This window comes from Anolis carolinensis, chromosome 3 (genome assembly GCF_035594765.1).
Source record: "Anolis carolinensis isolate JA03-04 chromosome 3, rAnoCar3.1.pri, whole genome shotgun sequence".
In the NCBI taxonomy this organism is placed as follows: domain Eukaryota; kingdom Metazoa; phylum Chordata; class Lepidosauria; order Squamata; family Dactyloidae; genus Anolis; species Anolis carolinensis.
In genome coordinates, this window is record NC_085843.1 from 177,527,298 (window position 1) to 177,555,009 (window position 27,712).

Genomic DNA, 27,712 nt, shown 5'->3' on the forward strand with positions numbered 1-27,712 from the left:
ACAACTGTGATGTCTGGTGTTCCAGAACTTTGTCAGTCTGGATTCGGAAGTCCCACAGTATTTTTGCGTGCTCATTTTCCATTACTTTTGCAGGTTTTTGATCCCACCAGTTCTTTGCTGCTAGCAGGTGGTACTTGAGGCATAAGTTTCCAATGAATCACTTGGGCCACATAGTTGTGCCTCTGTTTGTAGTCTGTCTGTGCAATTTTCTTACAGCAGCTGAGGATATGATCAATGGTTTTGTCGGTTTCCTTGCACAGTCTGCATTTTGGGTCATCAGCTGATTTTTCGATCTTGGCCTTAATTGCATTTGTTCTGATGGCTTGCTCCTGGGCTGCAAGGATCAGGCCTTCTGTCTCCTTCTTCGGGGTCCCATTCGTGAGCCAGAGCCAGGTCTTCTCCTTATCAGCTTTTCCTTCAATTTTGTCAAGGAACTTTCCATGCAATGTTTTGTTGTGCCAGCTGTCAGCTCTAGTTTGTAGTGTGGCTTTCTTGTACTGGTTTTTTTGTCTGCTGTGCTTTGAGGAGTTTCTGATTTTTTACTTCAATCAAAGCAGGTTCTTCAATTTGCTTTACATATTCTGCCAGGGCATGTTCTTCTTCTTTGACTGCTTGTTTTACTTGTAAGAGTCCTCTGCCCCCTGATCTTCTAGGCAGATACAGCCGGTCAACATCACTGTGAGGGTGCAGTGAATGATGAATGGTCATGAGTTTTCATGTTTTTCTGTCCAAATTGTCCATTTCCATCTGTGTCCAGTTTATGATGCCAGCAGTATATCTTATGACAGGTGTGGCCCAGGTGTTTATGGCCTTGATGGTGTTGCCTCCATTGAGCTTGCTTTTGAGAATTTTTCTGACCCTTTGTGTATTCTTTGCTGACCACAATTTTCACATGTTCATGCTTGATGTTGTCCAGTTGTAGTATGCCCAGATATTTATAGGCCTCTGGCTAGTGACACTTTATTGTTTGGCCATTAGGCATATTTATGCCCTCACTTTCAATGATTTTTCCCTTCTTCAATGCCACTGTTGAACATTTGTCCAAGCCAAACTCCATGCTGATATCAGTGCTAAAAAATTCGGACAGTGTTAGTCAGAGACTGGATTTCAGTTTCCGTTTTTCCATACAGCTTCAGGTCATCCGTGTACATCAGATGCGAAATTTTGTGAGAATTCTTAGATGTTTGATAGCCGAGATTTGTTTTTTGTAAGATTGTTGACAGAGGGATCATGGCAATAATGAAAAGCAGAGGGGACAATGAATCTCCCTGGAAAATTCCTCTCCTGATGTTGATAAGTCCATAGCTTTCATTTCCAACAAACAGTTCAGTTTTCCAGTGCTCCATCATGTTTTCAATGAAGGTGCCAACGTTTTTACAAATCCCGATGGCGTCCAGGCACTTGATGATCCAGTTGTGTGGGAGTGAGTCAAAGGCCTTTTTGTAGTCAATCCATGTCATGTGAAGATTTGCTTTTCGGCTTTTACAGTTCTCCAGAATCATTTTGTCAATCAATAACTGGTCTTTTGTTCCCCTGCTTTTCCGTTTGTTGCCTTTCTGTTCATCTGGCAAGATGTTTTTTTCTTCAAGATAGTCTTGAATTCTGTCAGCTATGATGCCAGTCAGTAGTTTAAACATAGTTTAAACAGTCAGTAGTTTTAACATTATTATTATTATTATTATTATTATTATTATTATTATTATTATTATTTTGCTGTGAACTATGAAAATGAATACAATCTGCCTCCAAGTATTCAAAAACATTCAGCCAGTAATTGTCCCTGCACCTGATTTGCCAGAGGATCCTTGTTTTGGGCCTGAGATGCAGCCAGAGTTTGGGCCTGAGATGCAACCAACTGTGCCAGAGGACTCTGGGTTTGGGCCTGAGATGAAGCCAGTCTGTTCCAGTGGATTCTGGGACCAGAAACAGAATGGTTGCAAGCAGGCATTTTGAACCGCATTCCTCTCGGCGGTCAAGACCAGTTCACCAGGTATCAGATGGACATTTTAGTTTAGAGGAGGATAATTAGTTTGACAAGAGGGGAGCAATAACTCATTAAAAGAGGGAACAAGAAGTAAACGACTGCTTTTGAAGCGCTCTAATGAGTAGTTTTCTCATGAGAGAAAGTTTTCTCATGAAAGAAAGACCTTGGATTTTCCTTAAATGCCTGGTTCTTCTCTGCTATACCAGAGGTGGCAACATTGCAATTCAAGAGACAAAGATCTTTGCTCCGTGTTCCTGTATATTCTTGCAGCCGTGGATTTTGCTTCAAGTTCCAGCCTTGTTTCACTTTTGGATCCAGTTGTATGTTCCAGTAACTTTGCTGTTTGGATTTCCATTACCTTGGATTACTTTGGAGTTTGATCCTGCAATCTAGCTTTGTTTTCTGTGGTTCCAGTTTGTCTCATGCCTTGGATTTGAACCTTGTTTGGACTATTCTTGATGTCTTTCGTGGGACTGAGTTCGATATCTGGTTTGGTCTATGTTTTTGAGTGACTTTCTTAGACTCTTGCTTTAAGTTTTTCAAGTACATTGCTCTTGTGGATTTAAACCAATTTTTTGCTTGTGCGTACTTATAACCTCAATAAACAGCTTGTTTGCTTATATTCTGGGGCTTCAGTGTGGTTTTGAGGTGCCCACGCAGCCTAGGGGTGCAACACAGGGACATGTTTAATACCCTTCATATAGATATTGTATCTAATGTTTTTTAATCCTGTTTGGCAGTCCTTTACCTTGTTGGTAAGTTCCCTTTCTGTCTTGACCTTCGCCTTCACTGCCATCTATATATATAAAAGAGTGATGGCATCAGGGCAGCGGACAAAACAACAAAACTACAGGCCCCCCAACCTCGAAATTTGACAACACAACCCATCATTCACGACTCTAGGTTGATACAACAAAAAGAAAAGAAAAATAAAGTCCTAATTACAGGGAGAGCAATAATTGTTTTTATCCAATTGCTGCCAGTTTGAAGGCTAAGCTCCACCCACTTGGTCTCCTAGCAACCTACTCAGCCCAGGGGACAGGCACAGTTAGGCCTCACTTAGGCCTCTTCTACAGATTATCAGATTTTAACTGGATTATATGGCAGTGTAGACTCAAGGTCCTTCCAAACAGCTATATAACCCATTTAGAATCTTATATTATCTGCTTTGAACTGGATTATCTTGACTCCACGCTGCCATATAATCCACTTCAGTGTGCATACTCAACATAAAGACAACCATACAACAGACATTCAATACCACCACTACCTCAACAATTTCTCACCAACACCACCAGACAACACCACAGCAACGCGTGGCCGGGCACAGCTAGTTTAATATATTTGCCAATGGCAAGCCCTCATGGCTTTAGCAGCTACATCACAATGATGCATAGGATGTGATGTCAAGGATACCAATAGACAGTCAGCCAGGTGAGGCTTTCTTTTCAGGTCCCAATACAAAAATTGTCATATATTCAGCACCACTCCACTCTAAATCAAGATCATCACTATGTCCCTTGTGATACATTGGTTTCTGAGGACACCTGCCTAATTTTTTAATAGTGTCAGAAGTGACTTGAGAGAATTGGCCGTCTATAGAGATGTGTTACTGGGAGGCTTCTCTCATATCCCCACAATCAAGATCTGACAGACCTTCAGGTCAGCAACCCAACCTTCAGGTCTGCAGTTCACAAGGGTTTAACACATTGTGCCACCGTGGCTCCTAAATAAAACAGCTAAACTCTCAAGCTGTAACAAAACAAGAGTGCAGAATTCTCTCAAGCATGCAGTATCTAAAAGATTTTCCACTAAACAGACTATTCTGACAAGCTGTCATCTCCAAATCCTGACAATTCAAGGCAAAAACAATATTTGTTCTGGTGCTAGGAAGTTTGGAGAAAACATCTATGCTTCATTATTTAGAAGCAACTTTTCAAAGCAATCCAATGCTCCCAAAAGTAATGGAGAGAGAAGGAGGTGGATAACACACATGGTATCTTCCTCCTCTTCCAGCCTCTCTGCTTGTGCTTTCTTCCACACCCTCCTGCTTTTCTGCTTTCTCTCGCTGCCTGTGTCTTTTCTACCTAATGCTCCCCCTGCAGTCGGCTGCAGAATGGGACACTCTTGTTCCAAAGCCAGCCGGCAGCTGTCACATAGCGGAGGCAGAAAGCAGCCTGAGCAAAGAGTGAGCCCACTCTGTCATTTAGGATGACTCACAGGGAATTGGCATTTATTCTTCTCTTTCTGATAGTGGACGGAGCACAAACTCAAAGCTATACTGGACCCGATCAAGGTAAGGCAGAGAAGGCATTGCTTCTCTCTCTCAGTCTTTCTCTTTTAAAGCCATGTACCTCTGAAGCTTTGAAGGATGGCTAAGATACTGCTATTGGTATTTTCCACCTGGCATAGCATGCCACAAGTAATTCCTCCCTGGCATTAATTAGCCTGTACGGTGCCGTTCTGTACTTGCACATGCAATCCTGAATGACAGCAGGCAGCTTGCCGCTTGATAGATCAGTCGCTTTCCTCAAGTGCAACTTTTTGGGGGGGAGAATGAGCGCAAAAAAAATTATGAAAACAGTTTTAGCATTTCTAAAAACTCTCATCACATGAAGTATTGTGGTATTCAATTTTGGGCATACAGCACAGCTAGGGATTTATTCTAAACACAGCTGTGCATCTCTCCTGGTTTGGGGTTTAACCAAGCTTCAATTCTTGAGTTCAAAGAAGCACTTTACCCTCATGTTCCACACCCCCAGCAACCCAGAGCCTCACAGGCACAAAATAAATTTCCCAAATTCATGTAGAGTGTTTTGAAAGCTACAAAGCTTGCTCTCAAGCCATCTGAAAAAGCCCACAGAGGTATGATCAGCTACACTGTGCCGTCTAGATATTGATATGTTTTTAATAAGAAATAAAACCCATAAGATGCATCTAGGGGCATCCTGAATTTTATGGGAAATAACTCTTTGTTGTCTTTAGCCATAAGGAATCATTTTAGGTTTTTGAATCCATTTTTTCTTCCTTTAGTTTCTTGGTAATGTGGTCTTTGCTGCATCCAATGCTGAGATTTCCCATTTGGTTTTGATTTCAGCTTCATACTTTTATCTTACCTGTGTAATCTCTTGTATTGAGCTAATGCTTTTGCCACTAGACATTATGTCTCAAATACCAAATAAGCTGTTCCCGAAGTGTGTTCAATACATGATGAGAAACTTAATACGGACCAATCATTTTGATCAGTTCTTCTTAATGCATGATTTGGATTAACAGCATTGAATAACTTTCTCAAACTCTAAGGATAGAACATTCAGTGTTCCTTTTCCACTTTCAATTGGATTTTATTTTGCATACTCTAGAAATGGAAATGGTTTATTGTTTACTTTTTACTTTATTTAGTTTACCTGGACATTTTAGGAACTTTTTGGGAATTGCTTTTAAGCAATGAAACAATGGACCAGAAAACGACTTATTTGTAAAATAATTAATGCTGTAGGATCTTAGGGTTAACTGTACTGATGGTTTCACATATTCTGCATGGATTGGTACAAGAGCAGATAGGAATGTTAAATGCAGCTATTGGAATAGACAGTGAACCTGCTGATTGTTGCTGTATTTGAGTACATTTCTGAATCCTCCTCTAGGAACAAATATGACAGTAACACAGGTGTCCACAGGCATTATAGCATGCATACACACCTACAAGTTCTGAAGATGATTCATACTACTGCTCTTGCAATGCATTTATATCTAAACTAGCTGTGCCCGGCCACGCGTTGCTGTGGCTTAGTATGGTGGTATGGGAAATAAAGTATCTTATATTATCTGCTTAGAACTGGATTATATGAAGCCCCTTCTACACAGCTGTATAAAATGCACACTGAAGTGGATTATATGGCAGTGTGGAGTCAAGATAATCCAGTGCAAAGAAGATAATATAAGATTATAAATGGGTTATATAGCTGTGTGGAAGAACCTTGAGTCTGCACTGCCATATAATCCAGTTAAAAATCAGATAATCTGTATTTTATAGGCAGTGGGGAAGAGGCCTAAGTGAGGCCTAACTCTGCCTGTCCCGTGGGATGAGTGGGTGGAGCATAGCTTTCAAACTGGCAGCAATTGGCTATAAACAATTATTCCTCTATCTAATTAGGACTTTATTTTTCTTTTCTTTTTGTTGTATGAACATAGAGGCCTGGATGAGGGGTTGTGCTGCCAGGTTTAGTGTTTCTGGGATGTGTAGTTTTGTTGTTTTGTCCTAGGCTGAAATTTCATTACCCTTTTATATATATAGATTATGCTTTTATCATTTCAGTGGTGTTTTATGATTTTCATATGCTGAATGGTGCTTTGAAGATTCTTAAAAGAGGTAGAGATGCCTTGTAATTTTAATTACATTTATTTAAAAATATCTAAATGTGAAGCCTACACTACTTTATAGATAGCTAAAAATATTAAAGCAGACAGATTTTTAAAATGAAGCTTTAAAAACAGAATAAAAGTTTTAATTTATCTATAGCTATTCTAACTCCAGGCACTAAAATCAGTCTGAACCCCTTAAAAACTCATAATATTTCCAAAAAAGAACTTCAAATATAGTTTTGCTGAAGCTCCAAGGGAAGAAAGAGCTACAACTGAGGAGCAATTTCAAAGAAAGCCTGCATGCTAACAGTACTTTATCACCAAAGGTGCATTATCTGTCTGTCGCTGAAATTGCAATTGCAATTGAATATAGGAAAGAAGGTAGCCTTTTTGAGATTTCATATCCAGATCTTTGAGAGGCTTTAGATTCCAAAACTAGACAATGAATTGTATTCATTGGGCATTAAGAAGCCAGAGTAGATCTTCTGGAGTCTTGAAATCCAACAATCGCTGTTGTCAAGATGTAGGCCACAATCTTCTACAGAAGTCCTGAAGAGACACAGACTCTAGCCTAAGATTACAACAAACCCTGGAATTGTGTTGTAGTAAAAGTGGTACAATGTCTTTCGTAAAATAAGATTATGAAACCATTGAAGAGCTCTGTATCCAGAAACTGCCAAGGTCTGTAGACTAGGAGCTTGGAAATATCATGTAATAAAGACTATGGTACACCAGAATTATCACCCTTTTCCCTTTTTGTAATGAGGACATAACAAGGTTAAATTTCAGAAGTAATGCAGCATGGGGATAGTTTGGTGTAATGCATACTTTCTAGTTACTTTTAAGAACTAATTGTAAAGGCATTTGAATTAGTTTTTTTAAAAAAACAAAAACAAAAAACAAAACAAAATAAGTAGTACTATCAGTCACAAATATCTTTTCAATCAGTAATGGCACCAAGCTACATTTTTAAAATAGCTTTCCAAGTTCTGTATAGGTCTAGGTGACTAGAGACAACTGAAGTATTTTACCTACTTCTGGAGCACATTGTTTCAATATTGTTTAGACTCAGCTATGAACCTTCCATTGTGTTACATATTAAATCAGACATGAGCTATAACAGAAACCAGCATAACTATGCCATGGTTTGCCTGGTAACTCTTTGCCTGGTAATATGAAAAATTACTTTTACAGGTTGCTATTTTATTTGTGTTTTCCTATTTATACCTATACAGCCTGAATACCCTAAAAGCAGCAGATACTATCTTGAAAGCCAAACAGGGCCAGAGTTAGTACTTGGATGGGATACCACCAAAGAAAAACCAGGTGCTGTAGGCTAAATTTCATCAGAAGGAACTGACAAAGCTAGGCTGGGTACTTTGTACCTAAGAAATCCCTATGGAACTCATGGGGTGGCCATATGTTGACAAGCAACATGAAGGCACATCCACAGCCAATGTTACATGAGAAAATGGGAAATACACAACATGAGGTAAGAGTCCTCCTGGATCAAAGGAACAGTTAACCATTAAAGAAACATTACTTCCCAGCTTCTTGAATTTGAAAAACACTTCAGTTATAATCCTATCATAGTTACCAGGAAGTAAGTTCCATGGAATGTGTGATACTTACTTCTGAGCAAATGTAATTTGGGGAGGGATGCCTCCAAGATATTCTCATGGGAGTTTAAATCACAGAAACCATTTTTGGCAGAAGGTCAACCGAGTATTTGTGAAAATCCATTAGAGGCCCAAAGCAGAGGGGAGACATCTCCAAATGTGTACAACTTTACAAGCACTGCTTACATCAGTGTAGGCCACAGAGCTTAAGACCAATGGGAGTCCATAATTCCCTTCTCTCAACTTTTCATCATTTAACAGTAGCTGAGCAGCATAGGAGTGAAAGGAGAGACTGTATGGAAAGTGTGGGCTGGGGACATGGGATAGCTCTTACTATTCCTTTCCATTCTCCTCATTGCTGCAGCCAGGAGGTGTGATGTGGGTCACACCAGTCACTTGTTGGAGTGATGAACGATCAAAGATGGATGAGAGGAGAGGAGGGGTTGTTTCCTTTTCTCCTCCTTTCCTTCCATATCATTCTGGCAAACCCAAACAATGTCATTCCAGATGATGAGTGACTGGCATGATCCATGTTGTTCTCTCTAGCCACCAATAAAAGGTTGGTGCCAAGCCAGGTTCAGTGCTGCTATATGGTTCGGACTCCCTCCTGCCTCCATAGCAGCTGCGAGGAGTAGCAAACCTAAACCATTCTAGGCAAATCCAGTTTTTCCCTATGCTGGATAAGCTTGGGGGGGGGGGGTTCAGTGTAGAACCAGCTAGGTAGATACTAACTACATGCTCAACAAAGGAAATATATGTTTAACTATAACAATATAATTTTACATTCTGCACTCAGCACATTCAAATTTCCCTGCACTGCAATCCTCTCCATCTTTTATAGTAGAATGATAACTGTCTTTTATCATTTGGGACATCCCTTTGATAAATGTCACTTCTACCACAGGTTGCCATCACCATTTTCATATTCAGTAGGATCAATAGGAGATGTATGTACAGAGTTTTTCCTTAGGAAAGATTGCACTTTACTGGTGGGTAGCTTTCAAATACCTATTGATATTTAGGCTGCCATCCCCATGCCAGAGAGATACAAAAAGCATGCTAGGGGGCAGTTATCACCTGTACAAGTTTATTTACTTGCTTCTGCTCAGTCTTGGCCATTTGAATAAGACTTCAGTATAAATGATGAGGTCTGCTCCTGTTTGCCAATGAATACAATGCAAAACCTATTCATAAAGGAATTTGATACTTATCAATGCATTATCAGCTGTTTTCCCCATGGTTCTTTTTTATCAAAAAACCAGAGCCTATTGAAATGTAGATGACTCAGTGAGATAACAGTTCATTTGTTACTTGGCAACCAGGGGAGGGAAATAAATGTTGCAGTAAGATATCACCAACGCAATCCTATAGTTGTGTTGCCTGTTCTCAGAGAGATGAACCCTGGAAAATTAAGGCTGGGATATGATACTATGGTACCTGAAAGCCAACTCCACTGAGTTCAATAGTGCTGTTCATCTGGAAGATGATGATGGTTTTATAATACAAAGGCAGTCCCCATTATTTTTTCTAATTAATGAATTCAGAGATAGCATAGCAGAATGGTGAATTGGAATATTTGTCTTTCCATTAATTATCTTGCTGTTTGTTTTGCCTGTTGCAATCAAAATTTATTTAATTTTATGCTTTGAGGGAACAATTGAGAAGCATATGTCAATGAAAATGTCTGTTCCATTTCTGTTCTATCATGACTGAGCCATTTTTAATTACATCTCTCAGCAATCAACACACAAATTTTCCCTGTCAGCTTCTCTTTTCAGTAACATCCTTATTGGTTTGTTAGAATCAGAGAGCTGACTAACCTCCTCAGAACTTGCACCTGCTGGTCCCATCCATGGGGAGGGGGAAGAAGGGTTCCATAGCCCAGGGAACACTATCGGGGTCGTGTGGGGTAGGAGAGAGTGCGATCAGTTCTATCAACCCAGGGAGAAGCTCACAAGAGTCCTTGCGACCCTGAGGAGAGATAGGTCAGATAGCCTACATGACGGTCCCCCTGGACTCAAGGTCCTGCTGTTAAATGCCAGATCCATAAATGGTAAAACAACGGCCATCCAGGATTTAATCCTGGATGAAAAAGTGGATCTGGCATGCATCACCAAAACCTGGTTGGATGAGTTGGGAGGGGTCAACCTCACCCAGCTGTGTCCTCCGGGCTTCCTGTCCAGCAGGCCAGTTCTGGGGGGCGGGGAGTTGGGGTTGCGGTGGTCTATCGAGATTCCATCTCTCTGACTAGGTGCCCCGTTCCACAATCTTCTGGGTTTGATTGTGTCTATCTGAGAGTTGAAAAACAACTGCTGGCTGGATGCTTACCATCTTGCCTACTTGCTCTCCTGCTTACCACCCTTACCTGCCTACTCAGGAGAAGGAGCAAGGTGGGTGACTTGTTTAGGGCTGAGGCTGAGAAGTAAGGGGAAGTAATCCCAGTAGATCCAAGAGATCAGTTAATAGTTTTTATTGAAGAGGAGAAAGTATTGTGGAAGTTGGAACACCTCAACATCTATTTGTAACAGTTATTTAAGTGCCTTAAAGAAGTTATTGTAACCACTAAGCTCTGTGCATGAAATAAACTTGTTTTGTTCTTTAAACCATCTAAGTCTCTGTCACACTCATATTCTAAACTAAGCAACGTTACCATCAAAAGTGAAATAAGTAAAGAAAGATTAAAAAGAATAAATTATCCTCTGCCTGACATCTCCACAATTGGTGGCAGCGGTTATATATATATATATATATATATATATATATATATATATATATAATTAAAAACATCATCAATTCCCCCTTCTAGACATCTTTACATTTTGGTGGCAGTGGTGGGATCAAAAAAGGATTCCTTCCTGCTTCAGTTCTTTACAGACGCTTACCATCTTGCCTACTTGCTCTCCTGCTTACCACCCTTGCCTGCCTACTCAGGAGAAAGAGCTGTCTTGTGCCCCCCCCCCCCTCATGCACTGGTAGGAAGGGGAAGAGAGTGGAGGAGAAGGCTTTAAAACATCTGCTGGCTGGACGCTTACCATCTTGCCTGCTTGGTCTCCTGCTTACCACCCTTGCCTGCCTACTCAGGAGAAGGAGCTGTCTTGCAGCCCCTTCTTCATGCACTGGTAGGAAGGGGAAGGGAGTGGAGGAGAATGCTTTAAAACATATGCTGGCTGGACGCTCACCACCTTTGCCTGCTTGCTGCTGCAGGAAGCTTTCCTTGTTCCCATAAGGATTTCCCTTGTTCGCCCCTGCTCTCCCACTGGACCTTGGCAATTTTTCGTAAATTGGTGCAGAGAACAACGAACTATCGTCTGTGCTCACAGCTCATAGACTGGGGAGCAGTGAGATTTTGGAGGAGGAGAGTCATGAGAAGTTGCTCATGACTCTCTACTGGGCCTTTACTGTGTTGCTGTCGACCCTTGCCGGACGGCCTTGCTAGGCTGGAAAGACCCGTGGGGCCATTTGGTTGCTGCTGGAGGCTGCTCGACTGGTTGCAGCCTAAGGGCCTGGTTGGTTTGCAAGGCTGGAGTGCGGAGTAGGAGCGGAACCCTGAGGCGACGGTGGTGGTGGTTGGCAGAGAGGGGGGGGCTGGCTGGCTGGCTGGCCCACTCGACTCCTATTAGAACTTTTGGCAAGGGCCATAGCGGGATAACATTAACAATAGATTCCCAGCCATGGTGGCTTGGAGGTTCTGCCTCCAGATAGCCCTCTTTTAACTTAATATCAGAATAATTTAAGGTTACACCAGTACTGAGTGTCTATCCACGGATTCTACTGAGTCCCATTTACTGTGTACACATTGCTGCCATAATAACTGTGAAGCCTGGTCCCCTTGTTCTACCTATTAAGTTTGTTATCCTAAGTGGTCCTAATTGGCACCTTATAAAATCTATATTGTACCATATTGAATTAATCATAATCCCTTCTGCCTGCCTTGCACTTTAGTCATCTGACCCAATACCTATGCTGCTCATGCACCCTCTGCACTTTACAACTGCACTTGCACTTTGTATTGTTGGAGGGGGGTGGGGGAGGCTGGAGGATTATGGGGACTGCGGGGCGGGGGGAGGGAATGGATATGAAAGGATGCCAATTTATAATAGGGAAATAATAAACCAAATAACAACATCTGGACCAGGGGAAGTGGAAGTGAGAGGACAGCATGACAGGGGAGGGGGTGTGTTCTGATGGGTGGGGAGCCCCTATTTAGGTGGTGTCGGGGAGGGGGAGATACGGGAAAGGGAGACCAATTCACTCAATTCGGCCTAGGGTTCTTGGTAGGACATTGATAGTTCCAAAACGGTCTCCTGACATAGCTAATCTGGGTAGACAGGATTAAAGGTGGTGCTGTTTAATGCCAGGTCAGTTAACGGGAAGACATCTTTCATCCAAGATCTCATCTTGGATGAGCATGTAGACCTGGCATGTATTATGGAGGCCTGGCTGGACGAGTTGGGAGGGGTTAATCTCACCCAGCTCTGCCCGCCAGGTTACTCCATACAGCACCAGCCAAGATCTGGAGGGAGGGGAGGTGGTTTTGCAGTGGTCTTTAAGGATTCCATCCCCCTGACCAGGTGCCCCATCCCGCAGTCGACCATGTTTGAATGTGTTCACCTGAGGGTGGGAGACTGGGATAGATTAGGGATTCTGCTAGTGTACTGACCACCCCGCTGCACTACAGTCTCCCTGCCTGAGCTAGCTGAGGTGGTCTCGGGCCTGGCGTTGGAGTCCCGGCGGCTCATAGTGCTGGGGGACTTCAATGTCCATGCCGAGACCAACTTCTCAGGTGTGGCTCAAGACTTCATGGCCGCCATGGCAACCATGGGGCTGTCCCAATTAGTAACAAGCCCCACCCACAGTGCGGGACACACACTGGACTTGGTCTTCTGTCAGGGATGGGAGGAAGGTGGCTGTGTGAAGGAGCTTACCATCGCTCCGTTGCCATGGACTGACCATCACCTGATCAGGTTTAGACTTACTGCGCCCCCCAACCTCTGCAGAGGTGGTGGACCTAAAATGGTCCGCCCCAGGAGGCTTATGGATCCAGAAGGATTCCTGATGGCTCTTGGGGAATTTCCCGCCCCCTTGGCAGGTGATCCTGTGGATGCTCTGGTCTCTCTCTGGAATGGAGAGATGACTAGGGCAATAGAAACGATTGCTCTAGAGCGTCACCTCTCAAGTAACCGAGCTAAATCAGCTCCTTGGTTTATTGAGGAACTGGCAGCGATGAAGCGAAAGAAGAGGGAACTAGAGTGCGTGTGGCGATCAGAGTATAACGAGTCAGACCAAACACGGCTAGGCTCCTATCTTAGGGCATATGCTGCGGCAATCAAAGCTGTACCTTGCGGCCAACATTGCGTCCACACAGAACCATCCAGCGGCGCTGTTCCATGTCATCAGAGGATTGTTAACTCCCACCAATCAAGGTGGGAGGCCTGATAACTCGGCAGACCGCTGTGAAGCATTTGCTCGGTTCTTTGCGGACAAAGTCGCTCTGATCTGTTCCGACTTTGACACCATATTAATGACAGTCTCTCAGGATGTAACGAGTGTACCTGCTTGTCGTTTTGTTGGATTCATTTCAATTGGTTGAGCTTGAGGATGTGGACAAGATCCTTGGAGAGGCGAGACCGACCACATGCGTCCTGGACCCCTGCCCATCCTGGCTGGTGAGAGAAGCCAGAGGGGGTTTGTCCGAGTGGGTGAAAGTGGTGGTGCATGCCTCCCTTCGGGAGGGCAAATTTCCAGCGAGCCTAAAAATGGCTGTGATCAAGCCGCTGTTGAAAAAGCCATCATTGGTCTTGGAACATGTGGTTGCTTCGCAGCTCCAGGAATTCTTGGTTGACACTGATTTTTTGGATCCGGCACAGTCTGGCTTTAGGCCGGGGCATGGTACCGAGACAGCCTTGGTCACCTTAGTCGATTATTTTGCCGGGAACTGGACAGGGGGAATGTGTCCCTGCTGGTTCTGCTGGACCTCTCAGCAGCCTTCGATGCCGTCGATCACGGTATCCTTCTGGGACGCCTCGTGGGGATGGGACTTGGAGGTACTGTTTTGCAGTGGCTCCACTCATTCCTGGAGGGTCAGTCCCAGATGGTGTCATTGGGGGACGCCTGCTCAGCCCCACAACCGTTGACTTGTGGGGTCCTGCAGGTCTCTGTGCTGTCTCCCATGTTGTTTAACATCTACATGAAGCTGCTGGGAGAGATCATCAGGAGTTCTGGTGTCATCTGTATGCAGATGATGTCCAGCTCTGTCACTCCTTCCCACCTGTCATTAAGGAGGCTGTCCAGGTCCTGAACCGGTGCTTGGCCACTGTGTCGGACTGGATGAGGGCCAACAAATTGAAATTGAATCCAGACAAGACAGAGGTCCTCCTGGTCAGTCGGAAGGCCGAACAGGGTATAGGGTTACAGCCTGTGCTGGATGGGGTCACACTCCCCCTGAAGGCGCAGGTTCGCAGTCTGGGGGTGATCCTAGAGCCTGGAACCCCAGGTGTCAGCGGTGGCTAGGGGAGCCTTTGCACAATTAAAACTTGTGTGCCAGCTGCGACCGTACCTTGGGAAGCCAGACTTGGCCACGGTGGTCCACGCTCTTGTTACATCCCGTTTAGACTACTGCAACGCACTCTACGTGGGGCTGCCTTTGAAGACTGTTCGGAAGCTTCAATTAGTCCAACGGGAGGCTGCCAGGTTAATAACTGGAGCGGCATACAGGGAGCGTACCACTCCTCTGTTACGCCAGCTCCACTGGCTGCCGGTTAGCTTCCGAGCACAATTCAAGGTGCTGGCTTTAGCCTATAAATGGTTCTGGCCCAGCTTATCTGTCCGAACGTGTCTCCCGCTACGACCCATCTCGAAGCTTAAGATCATCAGGTGAGGCCCTGCTCACGGTCCCGTCAGCCTCACAGGTGCGGCTGGCAGGGACGAGAGGCAGGGCCTTTGCAGTGGTGGCTCCCCGCCTATGGAACACCCTCCCCATTGAAGTCAGGCAGGCTCCCTCCCTCCTGTTTTTCCGAAAGAGAACAAAAACGTGGTTATGGGACCAGGCATTTGAGCATGAGTAGCAGCAAAAATGAGATATGAATATATGACCTACTGACAGACCCCACCTCCAGGGTGGAAAGCGCCTTAAATGTATATTTTTAATGTATATTCTTAATTTTATTGTAATTTTTAATCTTGATGGATTTTTAAATTTGATGAAAACTGTTTTTTGATGTGTATGTTTATATTGTAAGCCGCCCTGAGTCCCCTGATGGGTGAGAAGGGCGGGGTAGAAGTGATGTAATAAATAATAAATAAATAATAAACCGGGACAGGTTGGGGATTCTGCTTGTGTACCGACCACCCCGCGACACAGCAGTCTCACTGCCTGAGCTCACCGAGGTGGTCTCCAGCTTGGTGTTGGAGCCTCAGCACCTTGTGGTGCTGGGAGACTTCAATATCCATGTGGACTCCATCCTTTCTGGCGCAGCACAAGATTTCATGGTTGCCATGATGGCCATGGGCCTGTACCAAATGATTTCTGGACCAACTCATCAGGCAGGACACAAGTTAGACCTAATTTTTGTTGTGGACGGAGGAAAAATCAGTGTGGAAGAGCAAAATATTCTTCCATTGTCATGGAGTGATCATCGTCTGGTCAGTTTTAGACTAACCACAGCTCAAACCCTCTGCAGGGGTGGTGGACCGATTAAGATGGTCCGCCCCAGGAGACTTATGGATCCAAATGGATTCCTGATGTCTCTTGGGGATTTTCCCGTCATGGCGGCTGGTGATCCTGTTGAAGCCTTGGTTGATATCTATAACACTGAGATGGCCAGGGCAGTACACACGAACGCCCCTGAACGTCCCCTATCATCTCGCAGAGTCAGGTCAGCTCCTTGGTTTTCTGAGGAGCTGGCTGTGATGAAGCAGACGAGACGGAGACTGGAGTGCGTCTGACACAGATCTTGCTTTTAATTACTCTGATTTTATCTGCTTGGATTTTAATGTATTGTCCATTATTTTATTTTGTGTATCGTTGAAATGTTTTAAGTTTTGTCAAATATGTTATGTCGTTGTTTCGGGCTTGTCCCTGTTGTGAGCCTCCCCGAGTCCCTTCAGGGAGATGGGGCAGGATATAAAAATAAAGTTGTTGTTGTTGTTGTTATTATTATTATTATTATTATTATTATTATTATTATTATTATTATTTATTAATCCATGCCATTTCTACTGACTGTGGTAAATAAAAGTGTCAATAAAATATATGAAACAGTACAGTTTTGAGCACCAGAAAAATTATTTGCCATCAATAAAACACTTAGCATTATGGACAACAGAGAACGAATGGCCTGTTCAAACCAGCCTGAAATAAAAAAAAAAATGATTGGGAGAAGGAACCATGTAGTAGTAGGAGCAAAGATCAGCAGATCAGGTAGAAACTTAACAGGTAACCAGATATGGCATGATCTGGGACAACTGCTAATGACAGAAAAAAGGTGACCCCACGAAATCAGAGGGTTAGCTGTATCCTTACATCACTAACCAGACAAGACAATTGTTCAGTCCTTCAAGTGAAAGTAGAAGGAATGATTAATTCAGTTTGACACTGCATTAATTGCCATTTCTCAATGTTATGGAATCATGGGAGTTGTAGTTTGGTTATGCTCCAGCTGTCTTTGACAGAGAGGTTTAAAGACCTTGTAAAACTACAACACCCATGATTCCATAGCATTGATCCATAACAGTTAAAGTGGTGTCAAATTGTATTAATTCTACAGTGTAGACGCTCCCTCAATCTTCTCCAACTGAAACATTAGGCAAAATGAATCTATTTGGTGAGTTGGTGGGTGGATTCCGAAATGGTCCAAGCTGCCATTTCAATGGTCAGTATTGAGTAACGCCACTATTTATTTATTTATTTATTTATTTATTTACAGTATTTATATTCCGCCCTTCTCACCCCGAAGGGGACTCAGGGCGGATCATATTATGTACATATAAGGCAAACATTCAATGCCCATAAACACATCGAACAGAAACAGACAGACAGACAGACAGACGCAGAGGCAATTTAACCTTCTCCTGAGGGGATGTTCGATTCTGGCCACAAGGGGGATCAGCTGCTTCATCATCCACTCTGATGGCACTTCCTCAGTTCCTCATTCCAACGTTGTAAATTAGTTAAACTTGCCTCCCCACTTTTATAAGTGGTACCTTATTTCCTACTTATAATAATAATAATAATAAAACTTTATTTATACCCCGCCACCATCTCCCCAACGGGGACTCGGGGAGGCTTACATGGGGCCATGCCCAAAACCATACAATATGACAAAATATAAAACAACATATCATAACACAATTTAACAGTACAATAAATAATAACATACATTACAATCCAAAATTCAGAAAAAGTAATAAAAACCAGGGCAGGCCAAATGAACACTAAATTAAAACTTGGTGAGAAAGACATATGAATAAAACCACGGGGAGCAGGGACATAAAATAGTGGAACAGTCTAGAGGATAGATATCCCAAGGGAATAACCGAAGGAAAATATGACAGTTACTCTCCAAAGGCACACCGGAAGAGCCATGTTTTTAAGTCTTTCTTAAAGGCTAGCAAAGTGGGGGCCTGCCTAATCTCAATGGGCAGTGAATTCCACAGTCGGGGGGCCACAGCAGAAAAGGCTCTCTCCCTTGTTCCCACAAGACAGGCCTGAGATATAGGCAGAGGCGACAGGAGAGCCTCCCCTGACGATCGAAGAGATCGGGCGGGTTTATGATAGGAGATACGGTCACTAAGGTAGGCGGGTCCCAAACCGTTTAGGGCTTTATAGGTGATAATCTGCACCTTGAATTGGGACCGGAAAATGAACGGTAGCCAGTGGAGCTCCTTGAACAAGGGAGTAGATCTTTCCCTGTAGTTCACCCGCGTTATTAATCTGGCCGCCGAGCACTGGACCAATTGTAATTTCCGGGCCGTCTTCAAGGGAAGCCCCACGTAGAGCGGATTACAGTAGTCCAGCCTAGAGGTAACTAAGGCATGCACCACCGTGGTCAAGTCAGACTTCACGAGGTATGGTCGCAGTTGGCAAGTTTGAGTTGTGCGAAAGCCCTCCTGGCCACCGCCGACGCCTGAGCCTCAAGCGTCAACGCTGAATCCAGGAGGACTCCCAAACTGCGGACCTGTGATTTCAGGGGGAGTGCAACCCCATCCAGCACAGGCTGCCACCCAATACCCCGATCAGACGAGCGACTGACCCAGGAGGGCCTCTGTCTTGTCAGGATTGATCCTCAGCTTGTTCCTCCTCATCCAGTCCGCCACAGCGGCCAGGCACTGGTTCAGTATCCGAGGGGCTTCCTTGGAGTTAGATGGAAATGAGTAGTGGATTTGCGTGTCATCTGCGTAGAGATGGCAACACCCTTCAAAAACTCCGGATGACCTCTCCCAACGGTTTCATGTAGATGTTGAATAGCATGGGGGATAGAATAGACCCTTGCGGGACCCCACAGGTCAAAGGCCAGGGGTCCGAGCAGGTATCCCCCAGCTTCACCATCTGGGAACGGCCCTCCAGGAAGGACCGGAGCCACTGAAGAACTGTGCCACCGAGCCCCATCCCAGAGAGCCTCCCCAGAAGGATACCATGGTCGATGGTATCGAAAGCCGCTGAGATGTCCAAGAGAACCAGCAGGGTCACACGCCCCCTGTCCAGCTCCCTGCGGAGGTCATCCACCAAGGCGACCAAAGCCGTCTCGGTACTGTACCCAGGCCTGAAGCCAGACTGCGAGCGGTCCAGAAAATCAGTGTCATCGAGGAACTCCTGGAGCTGCGTGGCGACCACCCGCTCGAGCACCTTGCCCAAAAACGGGAGATTGGAAATTGGTCTGTAGTTGTTACAAACAGATGGATCTAACGTGGTCTTTTTTAGTAGCGGTTTTACTACCGCCTGCTTAAAGCAGGCTGGAACTGACCCCTGAATCAGAGAAACATTTATTATGGTCACAAACCAATCCAACAACCCATCTTTGGCCAGCTTAACCAGCCAAGAGGGACAAGGATCCAGAGCGCAAGTGTTCGCCCTCACAGACCCAAGAATCCCCTCCACAGTTGCATCTACTTGATAGATGCAACTATTTTTCGGGTTGCTAGGTCAGCAATGAGCAGGGGCTATATTTTATTTTTAATTGACGGGTGCTCACCCCGCCATGGGCTGGCCTCGAACTCATGACCTCATGGCCAGAGTGATTTATTGCAGCAGCTGCTTACCAGCCTGCGCCACAGCCCAGCCCCTCCTTTAGGACTACTGCGTAATCCTTCTCTATATTTGGTGGATCAAGGACCCCTGAGATTTCTCAGGTAAGGAAACAATTGGTACAGACAGGCTGGAGTACAATTCACCATGACATGACTAGCAATGTGGTCTTTGGTCTTTCTTTCATGGAAAGTGGAGGAATGCCAGCTCTAAATTTCAACTGTAGGCATGCCACTTTTTGAGAAAGTTGGGATCTGATTAATAAGCAACTCTGCCTATTGCTGTTCTGCCCTTCAGGATAACAGTTTGACAACATAAATAAGAATACATTAAAAAGTAATGTACTCAGCCTTGGGCATCATATTTTAAGGAAAAGGTAGCCAAGGAGGAAGGATTCAGAGGACAGTTGTGTTGATGATAAAAGAGATGGCATCCAACCAAATGAATATGAATATGCTTAGAGGACAAATACAGCTAAGGACATATTTCTTCGAGTTCTTCATTGTCCTACTTTATGGACAATGCTGCAGTTGAGGAACATATCTACACTAACCTAACCACTTAGGTTATTATAGAAAGCGATCAGCTCTTTTGTGACTCAATAACACACAGGGCTGATCTGAATTAACCTGGAGCAAAGTTATGTAACTCATCTTACCCTGTTTTAAATTTAAGGAGGGTAGGGGGAAACTAGGGCTTGGGTTGTACTCTGAGTTACGGACATTTCAGACAATTGTGGTCAGTTCCAAATAGTATTGATTGCAGATGTTTTAACAGCCATCCCATGCTGCCCAAGCTTGGGCTTTCTTGCATCTCTCCTCCATTTTCTTCATGAGTCATGTGACCCAGTAGTATGAAGAACTCCCAGAATAAGGTCAGTGGTGGGAGGGGGCTTGGCAGTTTGTCCAGACAGATCAAACTGTTTTCAGTGTGGCTGGGCAGTGGGGATCACTGCTGCCTCTGAAGAGGCTCAGAGAGCCCTTGTCAGGCCACAATGTGGGCCCGAGTTCCTGAGGAAGTATCCATATATATAAAAGAGTAAAAAACTGGGGGCCTAGAAGTAAGCAGCAAAACTAAATGCCCCAGAACCACGAAACTTGGCAACACAACCCATCATCCTTGCCCCTAGGTTCTGACAACAAAAATAAAATAAAAATAAAATCCTAATTAGAGGGAGATGAATAATTGTTTTTATCCAATTGCTGCCAGTTAGAAGGCTAAGCTCCGCCCACTTGTCTGCTGCCAGTTAGAAGGCTAAGCTCTGCCCACTTGGTCTCCTAGCAACCCACTCAACCCAGGGCCTGCCTATAAAATACAGATTATCTGATTTGAACTGGATTATATGGCAGTGTAGACTCAAGGCCCTTCCACACAGCTATATAACCCATTTATAATCTTATATTATCTGCTTTGAACTGAATTTTCTTGAGCCCACACTGCCATATAATCCACTTCAGCGTGCATTTTATACAGCTGTGTAGAAGGGGCCTCATATAATCCAGTTCTAAGCAGATAATATAAGATTAGAAATATACAGTAGAGTCTCACTTATCCAACATAAACAGGCCGGCAGAATGTTGGATAAGTGAATATGTTGGATAATAAGAAGGGATTCAGGCAAAGCTTATTAAAAATCAAATTGGGTTATCATTATACAAATTAAGCACCAAAACATCATGTTATACAACAAATTTGACAGAAAAGTAGTTCAATGCACAATAATGCTATGTAGTAATTACTGTATTTACAAGTTTTCCACCAAAATATCACAATGAATTTAAAACATTGCCTACTAAAAGGCAGACTGCGTTGGATAATCCAGAGCATTGGATAAGCAAATGTTGGATAAGTGAGATTCTACTGTAATATGAAATAATTACTGTGGTATAATAATACAGAACAATATAATCTCTAAAACCAAGACAGTAAATAAAGAGCAACACTATGAAAGCAGGGAAATTGGGAATTCCACAAAGGAAACAATCAGGGCCAGCTAACACCTCCCAAGAAAGGATTCTTCCAGATAGGAAGCTGAGAAGGGAGAGAAGCAGTATGTATTACCAAAGTCATTATTATTACTATCATTATTATCATTATTGTGTTGCTGTGAACTGTGAAAATGAACACAATCTCGCTCCAAGTATTCAAAAACACTAAAACCAGAATATATAAAAATGTGGTATAATAAAACAGAATAATACAATCTCTAAAATCAGAACACTAAATAAACAACAACACTCTGAAAACAGGGGAATTCCAGACAGGAAACAGTCAGAGCCAGCTAACACCTCCCAAGAATGTATTCCCATCACCACAGTCTGGCAAATCCTCTGTTTTCTGAGGGCCACAGACTTTTTTTTTTTTTGGACTGTGTGCGCTCAAGCACTGCATATGGGTACTTCTTCATCTACCCAGACTGTAGAAACACAAAGAATATCGCAAACAACACCACTCTGAAAACAAGGGAATTCCAGACAGGAAACAATCAGGACCAGCTAACACCTCCCAACAAAAAATTCCCTCAGGGAGGAAGCAGCCAGGCTTTAAAGCTGCAAGGCCATTACATGCTAATCATTTTGCCTAATTGCAGCATTCATACTTGCCTCCAACAGACAAAAAAAGAGAACAAACAGAAATATTGTATATTCACCAGCTTTAGGAAATAATATCCCCTGATGGCGCAGCGTGTTAAAGCGCTGAGCTGCTGAACTTGTGGACCGAAAGGTCACAGGTGTGAATTGGGGGAGCGGACAGAGCCCCAGCTTCTGCCAACCCAGAAGTTCAAAAACATGCTAATGTGAGTACAGTAATAGATACTACTCCAGCGGGAAGGTAATGGTGCTCCATGCAGTCATGCCACATGACCTTGGAGGAGTCTATGAACAACGCCAGCTCTTCGGCTTAGAAATGGAGATAAGCACCAACCCCCAGAGTCAGACACAACTGGATTTAATGTCAGGAGACAACCTTTACCTTTTACCTTAACTACCACCAAGTCCCCAATACTTTATTTCCCATACCACCATACTTCGCCAAAGCAAAGCGTGGCCAGGCACAGCTAGTTCTTTACTAAATTCACAGGTGGAAGGTGGAACTTGTATATAATAACATTCAGTGTGGAAACAGCATCTTCTGTACATAAAATAATATTTGCAAACATATATATTATTTTCCAAGCAGAAAATGTTATTTCCTAAACAAATTAATGTTGTTCTCTGGATGGGTGATTTTTGTGCAAAATAGATCTCAAATTACAATGCTGTCTCTGCAGAAATGAAATCAGTCTCTGCAGAAATGGAAGATCATGAGAGTTGTCCAGAAAAGAACCTGTGCACCTAGAAGGGATCACAAAACACATTCCAAAACAGAGCAAAGATGTAACGTAGAGCTTCCTTCGCTCCACCCCACCAAGCTAGCCTTGGTGACTCCCCCTCCCTCTCAGCTCGCTTTGCAAAAAGTGTGCATATATGGGAGCTACCAAAACTGAGGCCCACACATGCAGCCCAGCTACAATTTAATTCCATCTCAGCCATCCAGCTTTGAGGGCGAACGCAACCAGTTACACATACCAGGATTTGTACGTTGTTTGACATTGTTTACCTCCTTTGTTAGAGGCCCTACAAGACATAGAAAAATCTGTAATTTTGAGCCCAAAGTTTGCCATCCAATTATCCACAAGATCAACTTTTTAGTCAAATAAATAATGCAGTAAGGCAGAGGAAAATTATTGTGATTTTTAAGCTTTACCTTAGAAAATGCAGCATCCGAGAGTAATCCCCAAACCAGAACAATTTCTATGGCAAGTCTTAAAAAACATAATTGCGTTTTAAAACACATTGTTTAGAAAAGCTATGTTAAAGGAGTTAAAAATTCTAGGTGCTAGCTGTTTATATTTACCTCTTAACAACACAGAAATAAAATGGTTTATAATATACACAGGAAAATAGATTTCAAAGATTTTAGAAACATATCCGTTCATTTATCCTCTGTTGAAGATGCAGCAAACTGTCCAATTGTAAATCAATTAAATTTGAACCTGAATAGAGATTATGTTCATCAAGCAGATACACAAATAGCATCACACATTCATTTGAATTATTAACATATTTCTCAAGGGGATTTTACTGATCTAAATTATGTGGGGTGGCAAATACAATTCATTATCCAAAGAATATCTAGATGAAACAAAGGACAGAAAGATAATTTTCTTGGCAATCATGATCTGAATCATATGAGTCCAAGACATTTTGTAGCAAATCAGTGTTGGGTATGTGAGAGTAACACTGTTCACACATAGCAATTTCGAGCTGCAGCAGATATTTCCTAACTCAAGAAATAATGATGAGTTCTTTTGTGGCAATAATCAAAAAGAACTTACAGGGTAGATACGTTTTATTGCTGTTCAAATGTTTGTAAAAAAGGTCTCTCTTTTTTGGCTCAAAATTCTGACTTAGACGTCATTTATATTTCCTCTAACACTTCACAAATCCCCTTTTCTTAAAAATAGAGATGGACAAATCATCTAGCAATAGAACATTAGCAAATATCTGGGCCCAATTGTCTTAAAAATTAGAAAAAGTAACCTTTTATAATACAACTCACCTATAATGGCTCAGGGATCATGGAAACTGTAGTCCATAAAGTATCTTTTTTCAAGCATATACCAAAACAATTTGGCATAGATTAGAGTAATGGCATAGGTCAGGGGTGATATTGCTTGCCTACAGCTTAGAAAATTAGATTCTGAATCTATAGAGCCATATTCCCCACCTCCAACATAATGCCATTCCCCACAAAGCCAGGAAAACTTTTACCACATAATCGTAAGTAAGCTAGTGTCAGACAGATAGCAACAGAGAAATGCGTGTCAGAGTAATTTGCAGCGCAGCAGTAGTTGGATGGAATCAGTGGATTGCAGAACGAAGAGACACCCAGAGACATTAGTAAAACTATATACAAAGTTTTACTGACTTCAGTAATAAGACAAACAGGCTTGCAGACAATAGAGGAACAGAGGATTTGACTAAACTCAGAACAGAACAGAACTGATGCAATCAGCAAAACACAAACACTTGTGTCTGGACACTCCCTGATTCCAGCCACACATCAAGGACATCACAGCTTCTTAGTAATTAACTCTTTCCAGACTATAGTACACTCTGGATGATGCAATCAGTATGCAATACAAGGAAGACACAAATTTCATTTAAACACTGCCAATACACAAATCCCACATTAACAATGCGTCCTACTTTCATCCCTCCAAGATGGTCAAGTAGGACCCCATGGTTAATGATCTCAAAGCCACTGGGAAGATTAACAGGGAGAATTACAGGGTAGCAGTTCTCTGACTTTGCCCTAGAGCAAATTTTCAATACCATACCCTGGACTGAAGCCAAACTCAGTGGGTACAAATCTGTCTCTTTCAAGTTGTCCAGTCGCCACACAATCAAGCACCTTACTAAAAAAAAAAGGAATACCCGCAATAAGATAGTATAGTTCACATATACCCAGGGTCATGGACAGGGGTGGATACTAGGCATGTCTGATCGATGAAAAAAATGTTTCAATTCTCGTTTCTAAAATAGGGGGTGCTGGCGCTTGATATAGAAAATATTTCCAAATTTTTATTTATTTATTTTATTTACAGTATTTATATTCCGCCCTTCTCACCCCGAAGGGGACTCAGGGCGGATCACATTATAACACACATAGGGCAAACATTCAATGCCCATAAACACATCAAACAGAGACTGAGAGACACACACGCAGAGGCAAGTTAACTTTCTTCTGAGGGGATGTTCGATTCTGGCCACAGGGGGGAGCAGCTGCTTCATCATCCACACTGACGGCACTTCCTCATACCAGGTCGTAAATTAGTTAATCTTGCCTCCCCACTTTTATTAGTGGTACCTTATCTCCTACTTGATAGATGCAACTATCTTTCGGGTTGCTAGGTCAGCAACGAGCAGGGGCTATTTTTTATTTTTAATTGACGGGTGCTCACCCCGCCACGGGCTGGCCTCGAACTCATGACCTCATGGTCAGAGTGATTTAAGGCAGCTGCTCAACAGCTGCGCCACAGCCCGGCCCCTAAATTTTCACCCAAAAATTTCAGATATTTCCGATATTTGTAATGATTCTAAATGTTTCTAAAATGGCGGACGTGCATGCGCAATCGCCAAAAAAAAGGAACCCGGGGGGGACTTTTACAGGGCTCTCCTGCGCTCATTACTTGAGCTATCCTTATCAAATTTTGTACAGTGGGAGAACACATTCAACATTCTCTGCTCAACAAATTGCAGAACATTTCCTGTCTCTTATGTTTTTTGGCAAATTTTCATAACTTTTTATAATACACTATTTTTTTAATATTTGAAGAAACCTGTTCCTGCTTTGAAAGTCTTATTTCACATTCTGGACTTTAAGAGAGCTGACTTCCAAAAAATGAAGGAAATACTGAGCGGCATTCCATGGACGCCAATATTAAAAGACAAGGGAGTTAAGGATGGATGGGAGTTTTTAAAAAGTGAAATACTCAAGGCACAAATGCAAACAGTGCCAACAAAGAAAAAAAAATAAGACAACTGCAAAGAAGCCAGAATGGATGTCTAAAGAACTTCTAACTGGGCTAAGACTCAGAGATATGCACAAGAAGTGGAAAGGGGGAGAAATCACCAAAGAAGAATTCAAACATATAGCCAACTCCTGTAGGGAAAAGGTTCGCAAGGCTAAAGCGCAAAATGAGCTTAGGCTTGCCAGGGACATTAAAAACAACAAAAAAGAGAGGCTTTTTTGCTTACGTTGGTACAAAAAGGAAGAACAAGGAGGCAATAGGGCCTCTGCAAGGAGAAGATGGGGTGATGGTGACAAAAGACAGGGAAAAGGCAGAACTACTTAATGCCTTCTTTGACTCGGTCTTCTCTCAAAAAGAAAGCCATCTTCAACCTCAGCAACATGGAATGGATGAAGGATTGGAGGAAATCCAACCCCAAATAGGGAAACAAGTTGTCCAGGAACACCTGGCCTCTCTAAACGAATTCAAGTCCCCAGGGCCAGATCATCTACATCCAAGAGTATTGAAGGAACTAACGGAGGTTATTTCAGAACCACTGGCAATTATCTTCGAGAGTTCTTGGAGAACGGGAGAAGTTCCAAAAGATTGGAGGAAGGCAAATGTGGTCCCTATCTTCAAGAAGGGAAAAAAGAATGACCCAAACAATTACCGGTCAGCCTCACGTCGATACCCGGCAAGATTCTGGAAAAGATCATTAAGGAAGTGGTCTGCGAACACTTAGAAACAAATACGGTCATTGCTAATAATCAATACGGATTTACCAAAAACAAGTCATGCCAGACTAATCTGATCTCTTTTTTCGAGTTGGGTCGATACAGGGAATGCGGTGGATGTAGCGTACCTGGATTTCAGTAAGGCCTTCAACAAAGTCCCCCATGACCTTCTGGCAAACAAACTAGTAAAATGTGGGCTAGACAAAACTACAGTTAGGTGGATCTGTAATTGGCTAAGTGAACGAACCCAAAGGGTGCTCAACAATGCGTCTTCTTCATCTTGGAAAGAAGTCACGAGTGGAGTGCCGCAGGGCTCCATCCTGGGCCCGGTTCTGTTCAACATGACATGTCTGGCTCGACAGCAGTACGCGTGACAAACACCTTGGAATCCTTGTGGACAACAAGTTAAACATGCTCCCCCTCTATTCTGCCTTGGTCAGACCACACCTGGAATACTGTGTCCAATTCTGGGCACCGCAATTGAAGGGAGATGTTGACAAGCTGAAAAGCGTCCAGAGGAGGGCAACTAAAATGATCAAGGGTCTGGAGAACAAGCCCTATGAGGAGCGGCTTAAAGAACTGGGCATGTTTAGCCTGCAGAAGAGAAGGCTGAGAGGAGACATGATAGCCATGTACAAATACATGAAGAGAAGTCATAGGGAGGAGGGAGCAAACTTGTTTTCTGCTGCCCTGCAGACTAGGACACGGAACAATGGCTTCAAACTACAGGAAAGGAGATTTCACCTGAACATCAGGAAGAGCCATTCGGCAGTGGAACTCTCTCCCCCGGACTGTGGTGGAGGTTCCTTCCTTGGAGGCTTTTAAGCACAGGCTGGATGGCCATCTGTCAGGGGTGCTTTGAATGCGATTTCCTGCTACTTGGCAGGGGGTTGGACTGGATGGCCCATGAGGTCTCTTCCAACTCTACTATTCTATGATTCTATGATTCTATTAATGTGAGTACTGTACCTTAAATCTTATATAAAAAGGAACCATCCCTTTCTCTGAACAAAGTTGTAAAACACAAAAACTGATCAACCTGGAGGAACCTAAAAGAAGCACCAACCCCTTTTATTCTCTATAATTTTGGTCCCCAAACCAGCAATTGATTTATACATGGTTTTGACTTTATATGAGATAGCTTTAATGCAATGGTCTTCAAGATAAATATATAAGATAAATGTAAAAATATATGGGATAAGAAATAAATAT

At 43.1% G+C, this 27,712-nt stretch overlaps 1 protein-coding gene across 3 annotated transcripts in view; it reads left to right on the plus strand.

Annotated features, from left to right (window-relative positions):
- Positions 1 to 3,976: 3,976 nt before the first annotated feature.
- Positions 3,977 to 27,712, plus strand: part of rasgef1a (RasGEF domain family member 1A) — a 455,191-nt gene continuing 431,455 nt past the window's right edge. For 2 of the 3 annotated variants that reach the window (XM_062975846.1, XM_008115777.3), the window contains exon 1: positions 4,117 to 4,280. The gene's annotated coding sequence lies outside the window, so the exon portion shown is untranslated. Of the gene's footprint in view, positions 4,281 to 27,712 lie in introns of all 3 variants that reach the window. The other variant, XM_062975847.1, reaches the window with a different exon arrangement.